The following is a 15,626-nucleotide window of genomic DNA, read 5'->3' on the forward strand; positions in this document are numbered from 1 at the left end:
TTAAAAAAGTTAGTCATGCTATAAAAAATAAGTAATAAATACCATTTCTCATACTTTTCATCTGTATTATTTTTCAAACATCATTTTATTTTGTTACTATTTTCAAATTTTTTCAAAAAAGTCACAAAACCTGTTTCTTTAGGGACCTGAGGAGCACTGTATATTGGAAAGTCCCCAAAAGTCATACCACTTTAAAAACCACACCCCTTAAATACTTCAAAACTGCTGTCAGGATATAATTTAACCCTTCAGGTGTTACACACTAATTAATGGAAAGTTTAATGAAGAAAGCAAAAATTTTTCATTTTCCTTTAAAATGTTGCATTAACTCGAATTTTTCACTTTCACAATGGATAGCATGAGAAAATGTAGCACACAATTTGTTATCCCACATGCAGTCAGAAACCTCTGTTTAGACAAATGTCAGAGCTTGAAAGGGAAGGAGAACAATTTGAATTTTCGAACACAAATTTCTCTGAAATAGATAGCCGGCACCATGTCGCATTTGCAGGGCCCCTAACTTCCAAAAAAGCAGAAATCCATCACAATTGACTCAATTTTGAAACCTATACCTCTCAAGGATTTTATTCAGGGGTACAGTGAGCATTTTGAATCCACAGGTACAACACAGAATTTGATAATATTAGGTCGACATATTGAAAATATTTATTTTTTTCACAAAAATGTAACTTTAGCCCCAAATTTTAAACTTTTGCATTAGGTAATGTGACACCCTGGCCTATCAGATCATCACAAGGGTACTGTGCAATCTGCCCTTCTGCATGGTACCTGCTCCTCCTTGGTTACGGGTCCTGTCCCTTTGGTGTTGCTAAGAACAGGTATACACAAATCCTGAGGAACACTCTGCACCACACCCACCAGACACCCATTGGGCAGCCTGAGGGGAATAGGGCTGCCCAGATGTAGGGATGGTAGAAGGAGGGCCAAGAAGTGTCAGTGTGTAGTCAGTGAGTTTGGAGCGCAGCAGTGACAGGAAAAGGTCACGCTGCGGAGCTGGGCTCCTGTACCCGTCCCAGGTGCCAGACGTTGGCCTGGCCTGTGAGGAGCTAGAACCCCAGTCGCAGAGGAAAGTGGCAAGGGGCACGGTATTGCTACGGAGGGCAGTTCGGCGGCCTTGTGCTACAACCGGGCAGGGGCCAGGGCCCGATGGGGTACGCGGACCGTAGGCTGGGAAGTAGCTTTACGCCGCCCAGTAATTTACCCGACGAGGACGGAGTCTTCATGAGCCATTCTAAACCCGCACCAAAATCGGGGTACTAGCGCAATGAGGGGGATAGCACTTCCCAAAACCGTCCAGAAAATCCCAAGCGTGAACCCTGAGAGCAAGCTCACACCGTTAGCCACACACGTGAGCTTGACCCGAGTAGTTTCAGGCAAAAGGGATCCACAAAAAGTAAACACAGTGCCAAGGGACAAGGCTTCAGACCAACCAGCAACATCAAAAGGGCACGGACCCAGCGTGCTCCAACAACATCTACAGGGCATTCAGGACTTTGGTTTACCCGTTGTCGGTGTCAGAATTTCTGGACAGTATGAGTACGTTTTGCCCTTTTCCTCCCGACGGGTCCCAATTCTTCCACTACCGAGCCCCGGGACAGCTTCCCCCTGCCCACGGAGGGGTTAACATCACAAGCTGCCATCCCATCACTCGCGGGCGCTCCCCCCCAAACGCAGCAGCGGTGGTATCCCACATTACCATGACCCGTGGGTGGCGTCACGAACATTATTTACTTTTCACCCCTTGTAAATACCGCCCCTTTTTCATTTTGAGTGGCCGCGCGACCCCGCCTCGGATCCGAAGACCTCACGAGCAACTGCGGATCCGGATCCGAGCAGCCCGTCGGCTGTTGCGGGGGCGGCACAGTAACACAAAAGAGTGGACTGAACAGTTTGTTAATTACTTTTTTATGAGGGCAGTGATACTCCACATTTAGACAAAAAGTTCTATTTAGACACATGGCAGAACTTGAAAGGGAAGAAGCAGAATTTGGAGTTTGGAATGTAAATTGTGCTGGAAAAATTGCAGACATTATATCTCATTTACAAAGCCCCTGAGGAAGCAAAACAGCAAAAAAAAACCACAAGTGACCTCATTGTAAACTGGACCCATCAAGGAATACATATCGGGGTGTGTTGAGCATGTTGATCCCATGGATGTTTCAGTGAACGCTTTAAGATGTTTATGTAAAATCGATAATTATGGGTTTTATACACAAAACTGCTGTTTTAGCCCCAAATATGTAATTTTCACAATGGATAATAGGAGAAAATAGATGTTTTTTTACGTAATTTTGTAATGGGATGTTACCCCATATGTGGTGAAAAAGTTCTGTTTGGGCACATGGCAGGTTTCGGTAAAGCCAGCTTTACACCTTACAATTAGGTGTGCGATCTCGTATGCGATGTGACACGCCCAGGTCGCATATGCGATTGAATGTGATCGCACGTAGGTCGTTCATTTGCTGTCACACGTGCGTTAGTAGTCTATGTTAAATTGATCAATTTTGTGTGCGATCCTTTAGATCATGTGTTCTGTGACGTATGCATTGGGCACCTTTTTTTTTTTTTATTTATTGACTTGCCAAGCGTGTGTAATGTGTAGGGATGCGTTTTTACTATGTCATCTGCCATTCAGCTCTGCTACATGGCCGCTGACAGCAGACACAGACAGCCATGTAGCAGAGCTGAATGGCCGCTGACAGCAGACACAGACAGAGCCGCACTGTCAGAATGAACTCGGGTGAACTTCACCCGACTTCATTGTCATGCTGCGGCTCTGTCTGTGCCGCGCCCTGATTAGCGGTCACCAGTGAAGGGCTCACCGGTGACCGCTAAACTCCTGAGTAACTGAATTGAGCAGCCCTCTCTCATATACTCACCGATCCCCGATCCCCGGCGCTGCACGGCATTCACACTGCTCCGGCGGCTTTTACTATTTTGAAAAAGCCGGCCGCCCATTAAACAATTTCGTATTCCCTGCTTTCCCCGCCCACCGGCGCCTATGATTGGTTACAGTGAGACACGCCCTCACGCTGAGTGACAGGTGTCACACTGCACCCAATCACAGCAGCCGGTGGGCGTGTCTATACTGTGCAGTGAAATAAATAATTAAATAATTTAAAAAAACGGCGTGCGGTCCCCCCCCCCAATTTTAAAACCAGCCAGATAAAGCCATACGGCTGAAGGCTGGTATTCTCAGGATGGGGAGCCCCACGTTATGGGGAGCCCCCCAGCCTAACAATATCAGCCAACAGCCGCCCAGAATTGCCGCATACATTATATGTGACAGTTCTGGGACTGTACCCGGCTCTTCCCGATTTGCCCTGGTTTGTTGGCAAATCGGGGTAATAAGGAGTTATTGGCAGCCCATAGCTGCCAATAAATCCTAGATTAATCATGTCAGGCGTCTCCTCGAGATTCCTTCCATGATTAATCTGTAAGTGACAGTAAATAAACACACACACCCAAAAAAATTCCTTTATTAGAAATAAAAAACACAAACATATACCCTGGTTAACCACTTTAATCAGCCCCAAAAAGCCCTCCATGTCCGGCGTACTCCAGGATGGTCGAGCGTCGCATCCAGCGCTGCTGCATGGAGGTCACCGGAGCTGCAGAAGAAACCGCCGCTCCTGTCACCTCCACGCAGCAAATGAAGAGAGCCGCGTGATCAGCTGAGCTGTCACTGAGATTACCCGCTGTCACTGGACACAGCGGTGGCCGCGGGTAACCTCAGTGACAGCTCAGCTGATCGCGCTACTCACCTCAGTTGCTGCGTGGAGCTGACAGGAGCGGCTGTGTCTGCTGCATCTCCGGTCACCTCCATGCAGCAACGCTGGATGCGACGTTGGACCATCCTGGAGTACGCCGGACATGGAGGGCTTTTTGGGGCTGATTAAAGTGGTTAACCAGGGTATATGTTTGTGTTTTTTATTTCTAATAAAGGATTTTTTTTGGGTGTGTGTGTTTATTTACTGTCACTTACAGATTAATCATGGAAGGAATCTCGGGGAGACGCCTGACATGATTAATCTAGGATTTATTGGCAGCTATGGGCTGCCAATAACTCCTTATTACCCCGATTTGCCAACGCACCAGGGCAAATCGGGAAGAGCTGGGTACAGTCCCAGAACTGTCGCATATAATGTATGCGGCAATTCTGGGCGGCTGTTGGCTGATATTGTTAGGCTGGGGGGCTCCCCATAACGTGGGGCTCCCCATCCTGAGAATACCAGCCTTCAGCCGTATGGCTTTATCTGGCTGGTTTTAAAATTGGGGGGGGACCGCACGCCGTTTTTTTTAATTATTTAATTATTTATTTCACTGCACAGTATAGACACGCCCACCGGCTGCTGTGATTGGGTGCAGTGTGACACCTGTCACTCAGCGTGGGGGCGTGTCTCACTGTAACCAATCATAGGCGCCGGTGGGCGGGGAAAGCAGGGAATACGAAATTGTTTAATGGGCGGCCGGCTTTTTCAAAATAGTAAAAGCCGCCGGAGCAGTGTGAATGCCGTGCAGCGCCGGTGATCGGGGATCGGTGAGTATGAGAGAGGGGGAAAGAGGGATAGACTGACAAGGACAGAGAGAGAGGGACAGAGATAGTGACCGACTGACAGAGATTAGTGAATGACAGACATTGTGAGGCGCTTCAGAACGCAGCTTTTCAGCTGCGCTCTGAAGCGGACCTTTTTTAAGCTGCGGTGCAGAGCGCACACCTGCGCACATAGCATCAGACATCACAATCGTATGAGGGATGTCACACGTTACAATTGACTAGGTTCATACAACAAAACGTCCAATGTATGAGGAATAAACGACGTGTATGCGATCACCGTATTTGCATTCAATCTTGATCGCACGTAGGTGTCACACGCAAATACGTCACGAACGATGCCGGATGTGCGTCACTTACAACTTGACCCCGACGACGGATTGAAAGATTTATTGAAGCGTGTAAAGCAGGCATAAGAAAAGAGCTCTATTTGATTTTTGGAGCGTAAATGTGTCTAAAAAAGATTGTGAATGCCATGTTGCATTTGGAGAGCCCCTGACATGCCAAAATAGCAGAACCCTTCCCCACAAGTGACCCCATTTTGGAAACTATACCCCTCAAAGAATTCATCTAGTGGTGTACTGAAAATTTTTAAACTATACAGTTGAAACCATAAGTTTACATACACGATCTAAAAAGACACATATATGTTTTTCTCACTATCTGACATGAAATCAGAATAAACTTTTTCTGTTTTAGGTCAGTTAGTATTACCAAAATAATTTATATTTGCCAAATGCCAGAATAATGAAAGAGAGAGAAGGTTCTAAGGCATTTTTATTATTTTCTGCAAAGTCAAAAGTTTACAAACACTAAAGGGTGCTTTACACGCTGCGACATCGCTAGCAATAGCTAGCAATGTCATGCGCGATAACACCTGCCCCCGTCGGTCGTGCGACATTTGGTGATTGCTGCCGTAGCGAACATTATCGCTACAGCAGCGTCACATGCACATACCTTTACAGCGACGTCGCTGTGACCGCCGAACAATCACTCCTTCAAGGGGAGGTGCGTTCGGCATCATAGCGACATCACTGCGGCGTCAGTAAGCGGCCGTCCATTAGCAGAGGATGGGCGGAATTGAGCGCCCGGAACATGCCGCCCACCTCCTTCCTTCCTCATTGCCAGTGGACGCAGGTAAGGAGATGTTCGTCGTTCCTGCGGCGTCACACATAGCGATGTGTGACGCCACAGGAACAACGAACAACCAGCGGCATGCACCACCAACGATATTATGAAAAAGAGCGACGTGTTAACAATCAACGATTTTGACGTTTTTGCGATCGTTCATCGTCACTCCTTGGTGTCCCACGCTACGATGTCGCTAACGGCGCCGGATGTGCGTCACTAACGATGTGACCCCGACGATATATCATTAGCGATGTCGCAGCGTGTAAAGCACCTTTAAGAGTGCTATGTCTTTAAACAATATGGAACAGCCCATATGATGATGTCATCTCTTTGGAAGCTTCTGATAGGTTTATTGGCAACATCTGAGTGAATTAGAGACATACCTGTGGATGTATTTTACTGAACAAGTGAAATACACTGCTTCTTTGTGAATATTTTGTGTTGGAGAAAGAAGGCGGCACTCTCCATTGCTAATTGGTAGAAATCCATTTTATTCACACTATGTGCTTTAAAACCATGTGGAGAAGAAGCCTGGTGCAGGCTCTCTGAGAACTGTCCTCAGAGACCCCCACCCAGCTTCTTCTCCGCTTGGTTTTAAAGAACATGGTTTGAATAAAGTGGATTTCTACACATTGGCAATGGAGAGTGCTGTCTTCTTTTTCCCACACAAAATATTCATCAGATGTCTGTCCTGATTTAAGTGTGCACTTGTCGCGGGCGGAGGGGCCGCGCTCGCTACGCTCGGGTCCGCGGCTGCTGCTGCTGCTCGGTGGCTCGAGCGGTGGGCCGGACCCGGGGACTCGAGCAGCGCTCCTCGCCCACGAGTGAAAAGGGGGGTGGTTTGTTTGGGGAGATAGTCCGTGACGCCACCCACGGGTCGTGGTGATAATGGGCACCACCGCTGCTGGTGACGGGGATCCCGGGAGCGATGGCAGGGAGCAGCTAGGATGTTGGTTCCCCCTCCGTGGGTAGGGGTTGGTGATCCCGGGGCCCGGTGGTGATACGGGGAGGCAGGGTAGCTGGGGTGCAGGGTTGCGGAGGCAGCGTGGCGCGGTGCCGGATGGCACTGTTGTACTCACTCAGGCACAGATTCACAGAGTCTCTGGTAAACCAAACGGCTGGATGGATGGGTCCCGCAGCCGGCTGCAGTGTCTTTGCTCTCCCCGGACAGGTTGATGGTGGCTGTCTTTCCCTGCACCTTTGTGGAATGTCTTGACTCCGATGGTTTCCCAACGGTAGTCCGCTCCTCGGCGTGTATGTACCGAAGGAGCCCGTTTTGCCCGCAGGCACTGGCCCTTTGATCTCTAGCCTATGGCGGTTGCTTTTTATCCTCACTGTGTGGACTGTTGCCTTCTGTCGGGTCTTGGGTGTTAGGGAACCCCTGGGGTTCCGGTCACTCTCGGATTTGACCGTTGTCGGCGGCTCCTAGCCTGGTCGGGGTCCAATGGCTCTGCCTTTGTGCTTGGTACAAATCTGCTCCCTGGCTCGGTACCGGCGGGCCACCGTCCGTCCCCGGTCCTACGGTTCCGCTGACTTGCACCACCTCCTGCAGATGGCCACCACCATCTGCCAATCTTGCTGACAGTGCCTGGGCTCCTACCCAGACACTAGCAGTTCCTCCACTCCAAAGTCAACTCCTCACTCCACTTCCACTGAACTCCAAATTGAACTAAACTAAAACTAACTGCTTTTTCCCGCCTCCAGGCCTGTGAACTCCTCGGTGGGTGAGGCCAACCACCTGGCTCCGCCCCACCTAGTGTGGACATCAGACCCTGGAGGGAGGCAACAAGGATTTTGTTTGACTGATGTAGACTATCCAGGGGAGGGGGTGTGTGTGATGTTGTGTTTGTGACTACCTGGCTAGTCCAGGGCGTCACACACTCCTTGCCAGCCTTGGATATTTGGAGGATCTGAGTGGACTTTCTCCACTAACAGCAATTGTTAAGGTAATCCCTGGTAGTGCAGGATCACATCTCGGCATTTATTTCATTTTACTTCTTTGTGTAGCATCATGGGAAAGGCAAATAAATCAGTCAAGATCTCAGGAAGAGAATTGTGGACTTGCACAAGTCTGGTTTATCCTTGGGTGCAATTTCCAGATACCTGAAGGTGCGTCGTTCATCTGTACAAATAATTATACGCAAGTACAAACAATTTGGGAATTTCCAGCCATCATTCCAGAGATGGGTTCTGTGTACCAGAGATGAATGTGCTTTGGTCAGACATGTGCATATCAACCCAAGAACAAAAGCAAAAGCCCTTGTGAAGATGCTAGCAGAAGCTGGTAAGATTGTGTCATTATCCACAGTGAAACGAGTACTGTATCAAGATTGGCTGAAAGGCCACTCTGCCAGGAAGAAGCTATTATTCCAAAAGAAACATAAAAAGCCAGATTGATGTTTGCAAGTGCACTCAGGAACAAAGATCTTAATTTTTGGAGATTTGTCCTGTAGTCTGATGAAACTAAAATTGAACTGTTTGGGCAAAATTACCATTCTTACGTTTGGAGGAAAAAGGCAGAAGCTTTGAAGACTAAGAACACCATCCCAACTGTGAAACATGGGTTTGGCAGCATCCTGTTGTGGGGTTGTTTTGTTGCAGGAGGGACTGGTGTACTTCACAAAATAGATGGTATCACGAGGAAAGAAGATTATGTGACAATACTGAAGCAACATCTCAACAACTTTTTTATTTTTCTGTTGAATGACTTCTATGAGAGCTTGATTTTTTCCAGGGCATGTTTATGTTTTTATTGATACCATTTTGGGGTGAATACAACATTTTGAGCACTATTTATTGCATTTTGTATTGCATTTTATTGCAGAGGTGACCAAAACCCAAAAAATTCTAGCTTTTCATTTTTTTCGTCTTTATAGCATTTACCATATGGAGAGGGATGGGCGGATGTGACGGGGGTGTACAACAGAGCAAAAGATGGACGAGGCCAGGGACGATCCAACAGATTTATTCACAAGAACACTGGAACAGCACACGATAAGTACACGTAAAACAGATTCGGGGCCCTTCCCGACAATCCTCGGACCGGATAACAAAGCAATCGTCCTTACAGTAGTCCAAAGAGTTCCACACAATCCCACGGGCCGCCACACAGGCCTAGCTCCGTCCGTGTCCACAGCCACCCAGGCTGGGAGCTCCTTCTTCTTCCAAGTTTCAGCTCACTCTGAAGTTACAAAAAGGGAAATGCATTGTCTGTGCTCCTTGACCAGCCCACCATGTTCAGGGGATAGGGGTCACACATCCTATCATCAATGGTTTGGTCCATCACAGGGCTCCGATATGTCTGCCAGCCACAGTAGATGAAGGGATCCCCTGCTGTGCAGAACAATGACTATTCCTTCACTGGCCAATGGAATTACAGACTAGATACACAACTCTGGATAGAAGACGACAGGCTATTTACATAATCACATTAGATGCCAAGACTGCAATTGTATGAGAGAGACACATTGAGACCAGTAGCTCCCCCAAGGAAATACATGAATTACAACTAATACAACCAGGGAAAAGTTACATGACATATTATACAAAATAAATGACAGGGAAATATACATATCATGACATAGTATTACAGCATATACAGTGAGAGGGTAAATTACATCTTTACAATCCCTCCCTCTCCCAACTTGTGTACGTACTAGGGACCTCTACAGGTCACTGGTTAAGTACACACAGGCAGAGCGTTACTTACATGTGGCTTCATGCAGCCACGAATTGGCATCGTAGCTCTCCCACATCATTGCCCAGGAGAACATCTGCAGGCAGACCACCCATCACCCCAACCACACATCGCCTGACCCCAAAACCAAAGGTCAGATCCACAGTGGCTGTGGGAATAGTCCTCCATTGTCCACCAGCCAGTTCAATGACAATCCCAGGTCCTCTATGGATTGCCTCAGGCCGAACCACTCGGGGATCAGCCAGTGTGAGGAAAGCACCCGAGTCACAAAATCCAACAAGTCTCTGTCCATCCAGCACAACCTCCTGTAAGTGCTTACCTTGATGAGCAGAAGTCGTCATAACTGCGGGTCGCACCCCGTAAACTCCTGGTGGTGCAACATGGGGGGCTGAGTCACTAGGCCAGTCCTCACATAGCGGTGCCACATCTTCCTCCATGGCACTGGGCTGTAAATAATTAACAATCCGATTGGGTGCAGGATCAGTCCTCATTTGAACAGCTGGGCAGGAGACTTGCCGATGCCCTGGCTGTCCACATTGATAGCATCTGAGCTGGGTCTCCCTCCATCCAAGGCGTCCTCTTGGGTAAGGGGTAGGGGAACTTGGAGGCCGGCTCCCACCTGAAGGTGCTGTAGGGGTTTGAGGATGATTCCTCCATGGGCTGGCTGAGCATGAGGCCTGCAAATGCCAGGGATGCCTACAAACATAACACCTGCGCTCTGTTACTTCCTCTCCCCGGCGTATTCCAGAAAATGCAGTAGAAGCAACTGGAGGCACATTAACACGGGTATCAACATGTGGTGGCTTAGAGGAACGGGGAACAATGGGGACAGAATAACTGGGGGCATCCGGTGTTGTGGAGCTGTTAGGCGTCTCTCCATCCTCCAACAGAACCCTCCACTGAGGCTTGATAGTGAGCACCTCATCAGCTAGAGCAGCAGCTTCCTCCACTGTCGCTGGTTTTCTCTCACGCACCCATTCCCGGATCTCAGCGGGGCACTGGGCAAAGAATTGTTCTTTTAGGATGATCTGCAGGAAGGTCTCCCAAGATAAGGCCTCCTCTGCCTCCAGCCAGCGATTACATATTTGTTTGAGTCTATGAGCATATATCTTAAAAGACACTTCCCCATCACAGGCTAAAGCACGGAACTGAGTCCTGTAAGTGTCTGGGGTCACAGCATAATGTTCTAGAATAGTCTGTTTAATCTCCGCATACTCACAGTTCCACCGAGGGTCCATAGCTCTATAGGCTTCAGCAGCTCCCCTGTTACGGTTGCTGCGAGCACTGGAGACTATGTCCAGATTTCTTGCTACTGCACATGTGCGAGCGCTGGAGACTAAGTCCAGATTTCTTGCTACTGCACATGTGCGAGCGCTGGAGACTAAGTCCAGATTTTTTGCTACTGCACATGTGCGAGCGCCGGAGACTAAGTCCAATCTTGGAGCCATTGCACATGTGCGGGTGACATCATCGCTGACACGAGGTCACATGTCTCTGACACCTTCTATGCCGATTGGTCGCTGGTCATGTGCTTGTGACGTCTTGCTCGGTGATAGGCCAGCATGACGTCACTCCTGTCGTTCTGGCAGCGGATTGGCTCTGGTGTCCTCCATCTTGGATGAGGCACAGAGTCTATATAAGACCCTGACACACGCCGCATGGTGCTCAGTCCTCTTGGTTCATGCATATGAGTAGACGCTCTGTGCGCGTTCCTCTAGGCATTCCTCTGTCTATGCTAGGTGAGCGCTACCGGCAGGGTAGCGTTCTTATACCTTACAGCTTCGGCTGCTGTCCGTATCCTTACCTCTTAGGGGAGCGGACATAGGCAGGTGCCTGAGGCACATGGTCTGGCTGGGCCTTGTGATTCTACTCGTAGGTGGACGTTGCCGCTAGGGTAACGTTCCTTATACTGCGTCTGGCAGTTGTTCGTATCCTCGCACACTAGGGGAGCGAACAGAGGTAGGAGCTTTGTGCGGCTTACGCTGCTGTTCGTCTCTTTTGCACCACTAGAAGAGCGGACCTAGGCAGGTGCCATATCTAGTGGTTCGTGTCCTCGCACACTAGTGGAGCGAACGCAGGTAGGAGCTTTGTGCGGCTTACGCTGCTGTTCGTCTCTTTTGCACCACTAGAAGAGCGGACCTAGGTAGGTGCCATTTTGCACACATTGCCTTTGTCTCTGTGATTATTAACAGAGATCATTAAACACACCCTCCAAGTAAGGGAGGAATTGCTTTACTTACTTATTATATCCTTCTGTGAGTTAACAGAGGTATTGCACTCTGCCATAGTCTGCAGCAAAGTCTTTGCACGGTGGACCCTGACTGTCTGATACTCCTTTCGGTTATTATCAGACAGCCCCCCGTAACATTAGGACTGAGCCAAGGGTCTGGCAGTTATGGCAGAATATCAGCAGTTACACCGTTACATACAAGTACTTGAGTCACGGCTCAAGAGTATAGAGGATAAACCTCAGACCATGGTGACATCTGCACATGATCCTCGACTTGCTCTGCCAAACAGATATTCTGGCGATGCCAGATCATCTCGTGGTTTCATTAGTCAGTGTCAGATACACCTAGAGGTCAACTCTTCTCGCTTCTCTACGGAGAGGTCCAGAGTAGGCTTTATCATCTCCTTACTTCAGGACAAAGCCTTAGAATGGGCGACTCCCCTATGGGAGCGCTCTGATGTGGTTACTCTGAGACATCAAGACTTTCTTGATGCTCTTAAGGCGGTATTCATGGGTCCGCAGGTTACCCATGATGCGGCCCTGAGACTGTTAGATTTATCTCAGGGTTCGTTATCCACTAGTTCTTATGCCATTGCTTTTAGAACTCTGGTGGCAGAACTAGATTGGCCAGAGAAGGTGTTGATTCCTATCTTCTGGAGAGGGTTGGCAGGCTATGTCAAGGATGCCCTTGCTACTCGTGAGGTCCCTGCTTCTCTGGAGGACTTGATCACAGTAGCAACGAGGATCGATGTACGCCATAAGGAACGTAGACTCGAGGTCTCTTCCTCACGCCCTAAGCATCGGGCTATTCCAGTTGTTGAGGGTCCACTACCATCTTCCTCAGCATCTGAAACATCTCCCACTCCTATGGAGTTAGGTCATACGTTCTCCAGACTACGCAAGTCTGGTCGTCCTATATGTTACGTATGTCGTCAGGCTGGGCACTATGCCAACAAGTGTCCTAGTCGTCAGGGAAACTCCCTGGCCTAGTAACCATTAGAGGGGGGTTACTAGAGACGTCTTCTGCACCCTCTAAGTGTTGTATCCCAGGTCAGCTCTCGTTATCTGAGAATACATGGCCTATTATGGCTTTTGTGGATTCCGGAGCTGACGGGATTTTTGTGTCCTCAGGATTTGTAAAGGGACACAATATTCCCTCTATCATGTTAGAGGCGCCTATTCCTGTCCGTGTTGTTAATGGAACTATGTTGTCTGACTCCATTACATTGAGGACAGTTCCCTTGCGCCTTTCCCTGTCTCAGGGTCACATAGAGGAGATTTCTTTTCTTGTTTTGCCTGAGGGTATAGACGACGTTCTTCTGGGTCTTCCATGGCTTCGGACTCATGCTCCTCACATTGACTGGGAGTCTGACAGCATTATTAGTTGGGGTTCGAAATGTCAGTCCCGATGTCTTCCCTTACCACCTAAGGTCGTTGCAGTTGCATCAACTGATCTCTCTCCCATACCTACACCCTATTTGGATTTCGCTGACGTGTTCTCCAAACAGGGTGCTGAGGTTCTTCCACCCCATAGGCCGTATGACTGTGCCATAGACCTTATCCCAGGTTCGGTTCCACCTAAAGGCAGGGTTTACCCCCTGTCGATACCTGAGTCGGAGGCCATGTCGACCTATATAAGAGAGAGCTTAGAGAAGGGGTTCATTCGTAAGTCTGTCTCTCCCGCGGGAGCTGGGTTTTTCTTTGTTCGGAAGAAAGAGGGTGATTTGCGTCCCTGCATAGATTACAGGGGTCTCAACGCAATCACAATAAAGAACAAATACCCATTACCTTTAATTTCGGAGCTCTTTGACAGACTGAGAGGAGCTCAAGTTTTTACGAAGTTGGATCTGCGGGGTGCGTATAACTTGGTACGAATTCGAAAGGGTGACGAATGGAAGACCGCTTTTAACACCCGAGAAGGTCACTATGAATACCTCGTCATGCCTTTTGGGTTATGTAATGCACCCGCAGTATTTCAGGACTTCGTAAACGATGTGTTCAGGGATTTACTGTTATCCTCAGTAGTGGTGTATCTGGACGACATCCTGATTTTTTCTCCTGATCTGGAGACTCATCGTCAGGATGTCGTTCGTGTCCTTTCCCGTTTAAGGGAGCACTCATTGTTTGCTAAACTCGAGAAATATGTATTCGAGCAGTCCTCATTGCCTTTTTTGGGTTACATTATCTCACAAGAGGGTCTGGCTATGGATCCTGCGAAGCTCTCTGCTGTCCTGCAATGGTCCGAACCTCATTCCTTGAAGGCGGTGCAACGCTTCTTAGGATTCATAAATTATTACAGGCAGTTCATACCCCATTTTTCTACTTTGGTGGCCCCTTTGGTGGCCTTGACTAAGAAAGGTGCTAATCCCAAAGCCTGGTCTACTGAGACATCTCAGGCTTTTGAGGCAGTAAAAAGACACTTTTCAACTGCTCCCGTTCTTCAAAGACCCGATGAGAGTAAGCCCTTCCTCTTAGAGGTTGATGCCTCTTCAGTGGGTGCTGGTGCGGTCTTGTATCAAAAGAACGGTGCAGGTAGAAAAAGGCCGTGTTTCTTCTTTGCTAAAACCTTTTCACCGGCAGAGAGAAACTATACCATTGGGGATAGGGAACTGCTCGCCTTGAGATTAGCCTTGGAGGAGTGGCGTCACTTGCTGGAAGGAGCGAAACATCCTTTCCAGGTCTATACAGACCATAAGAATCTGACGTACTTACAAACCGCTCAGCGTCTGAATCCTCGCCAAGCCCGCTGGTCCTTGTTTTTCTCCCGCTTTCACTTCTCCATCAACTATTTGTCTGGGAGTAAGAATAACAAGGCAGACGCCCTGTCTCGCTCTATGCTTTCTACCCAGGAAGAGATTGACGAACCTCGTCTTATCCTTCCCTCCAGGGTTTTTCATACGCTCTCCCCTGTGACGTTAGACCAAATCCCACCGGGCAAGACCTTTGTTCCGCCTGATCGACAGAATGATATACTGTCATGGGCCCACACCTCAAAGGTGGGTGGGCATTTTGGTATTAGGCGGACACGAGAGTTACTGGAGAGGTGGTATTGGTGGCCACACTTAGCCAGCCACGTCAAGAGATATGTCGGTTCCTGCTACTCGTGTGCTCGCAACCGTCCATTACGGCAGAGACCGGCTGGGCTCTTGCATCCTTTACCAGTGCCAGATAGACCATGGGAGGTGGTAGGCATGGACTTTGTGGGTGATCTTCCATGTTCACAGGGACATAGATTTGTGTGGGTCATTACGGACCATTTCTCCCGGATGGTTCATCTCGTACCGTTATCGAGAATCCCATCTTCCAGGGTACTAGCCAAACTATTCCTCAAGCATGTCTTTAGGCTTCACGGGATGCCAGATCGTATCATTTGTGATAGAGGCCCGCAATTTACTTCCCGTTTCTGGCGAGAGCTTTGTAGCCTTCTGCAAATTGAGTTGAATCTCTCTTCGGCATACCATCCGGAGACTAATGGTTTGGTTGAACGTACCAATCAATCTATGATTATATACCTTCGACACTTTGTTGCTGAGAACCACGATAACTGGTCCTCCCTCCTACCCTGGGCAGAATTTGCCATTAACAATTCGCTGGCTGAGGCCACTGGGCAGACACCGTTCGTACTCAATAATGGGCAACACCCTAGGGTACCGGTACCGTTTCCCGCTGCTGCACCTCCTCCTCTTGTGGCCGACTGGGCAACTAATGCCAGAGAGGTTTGGGATCGGACTCAAGAGTCGATCCAAGCAGCTAAGGACCGTATGAAGACGGTGTCCGATCGGTTTCGTCGCCCGGCTCCTGTCTTTTCTCCAGGGGACTTTGTGTGGCTCTCTGCAAAACACGTGAGACTTAGAGTGAGCTCTGTCAAATTTGCTCTTCGCTTCCTGGGTCCTTATGAGGTTCTTCGACAGGTAAATCCTGTAGTCTATCAATTGAAGTTACCTGTCCATCTTAGGATTCATGACAAATTCCATGTCTCACTGCTAAAGCCG

General features: G+C 48.7%; 1 protein-coding gene across 3 annotated transcripts in view; it reads left to right on the top strand.

Moving 5' to 3' along the window:
• The window catches only part of COL15A1 (collagen type XV alpha 1 chain), a 1,158,634-nt gene that overhangs the window by 916,342 nt on the left and 226,666 nt on the right, over positions 1–15,626 (top strand). The window lies entirely within an intron of this gene.

Source organism: Anomaloglossus baeobatrachus, chromosome 6 (assembly GCF_048569485.1).
Source record: "Anomaloglossus baeobatrachus isolate aAnoBae1 chromosome 6, aAnoBae1.hap1, whole genome shotgun sequence".
Lineage (NCBI taxonomy): Eukaryota > Metazoa > Chordata > Amphibia > Anura > Aromobatidae > Anomaloglossus > Anomaloglossus baeobatrachus.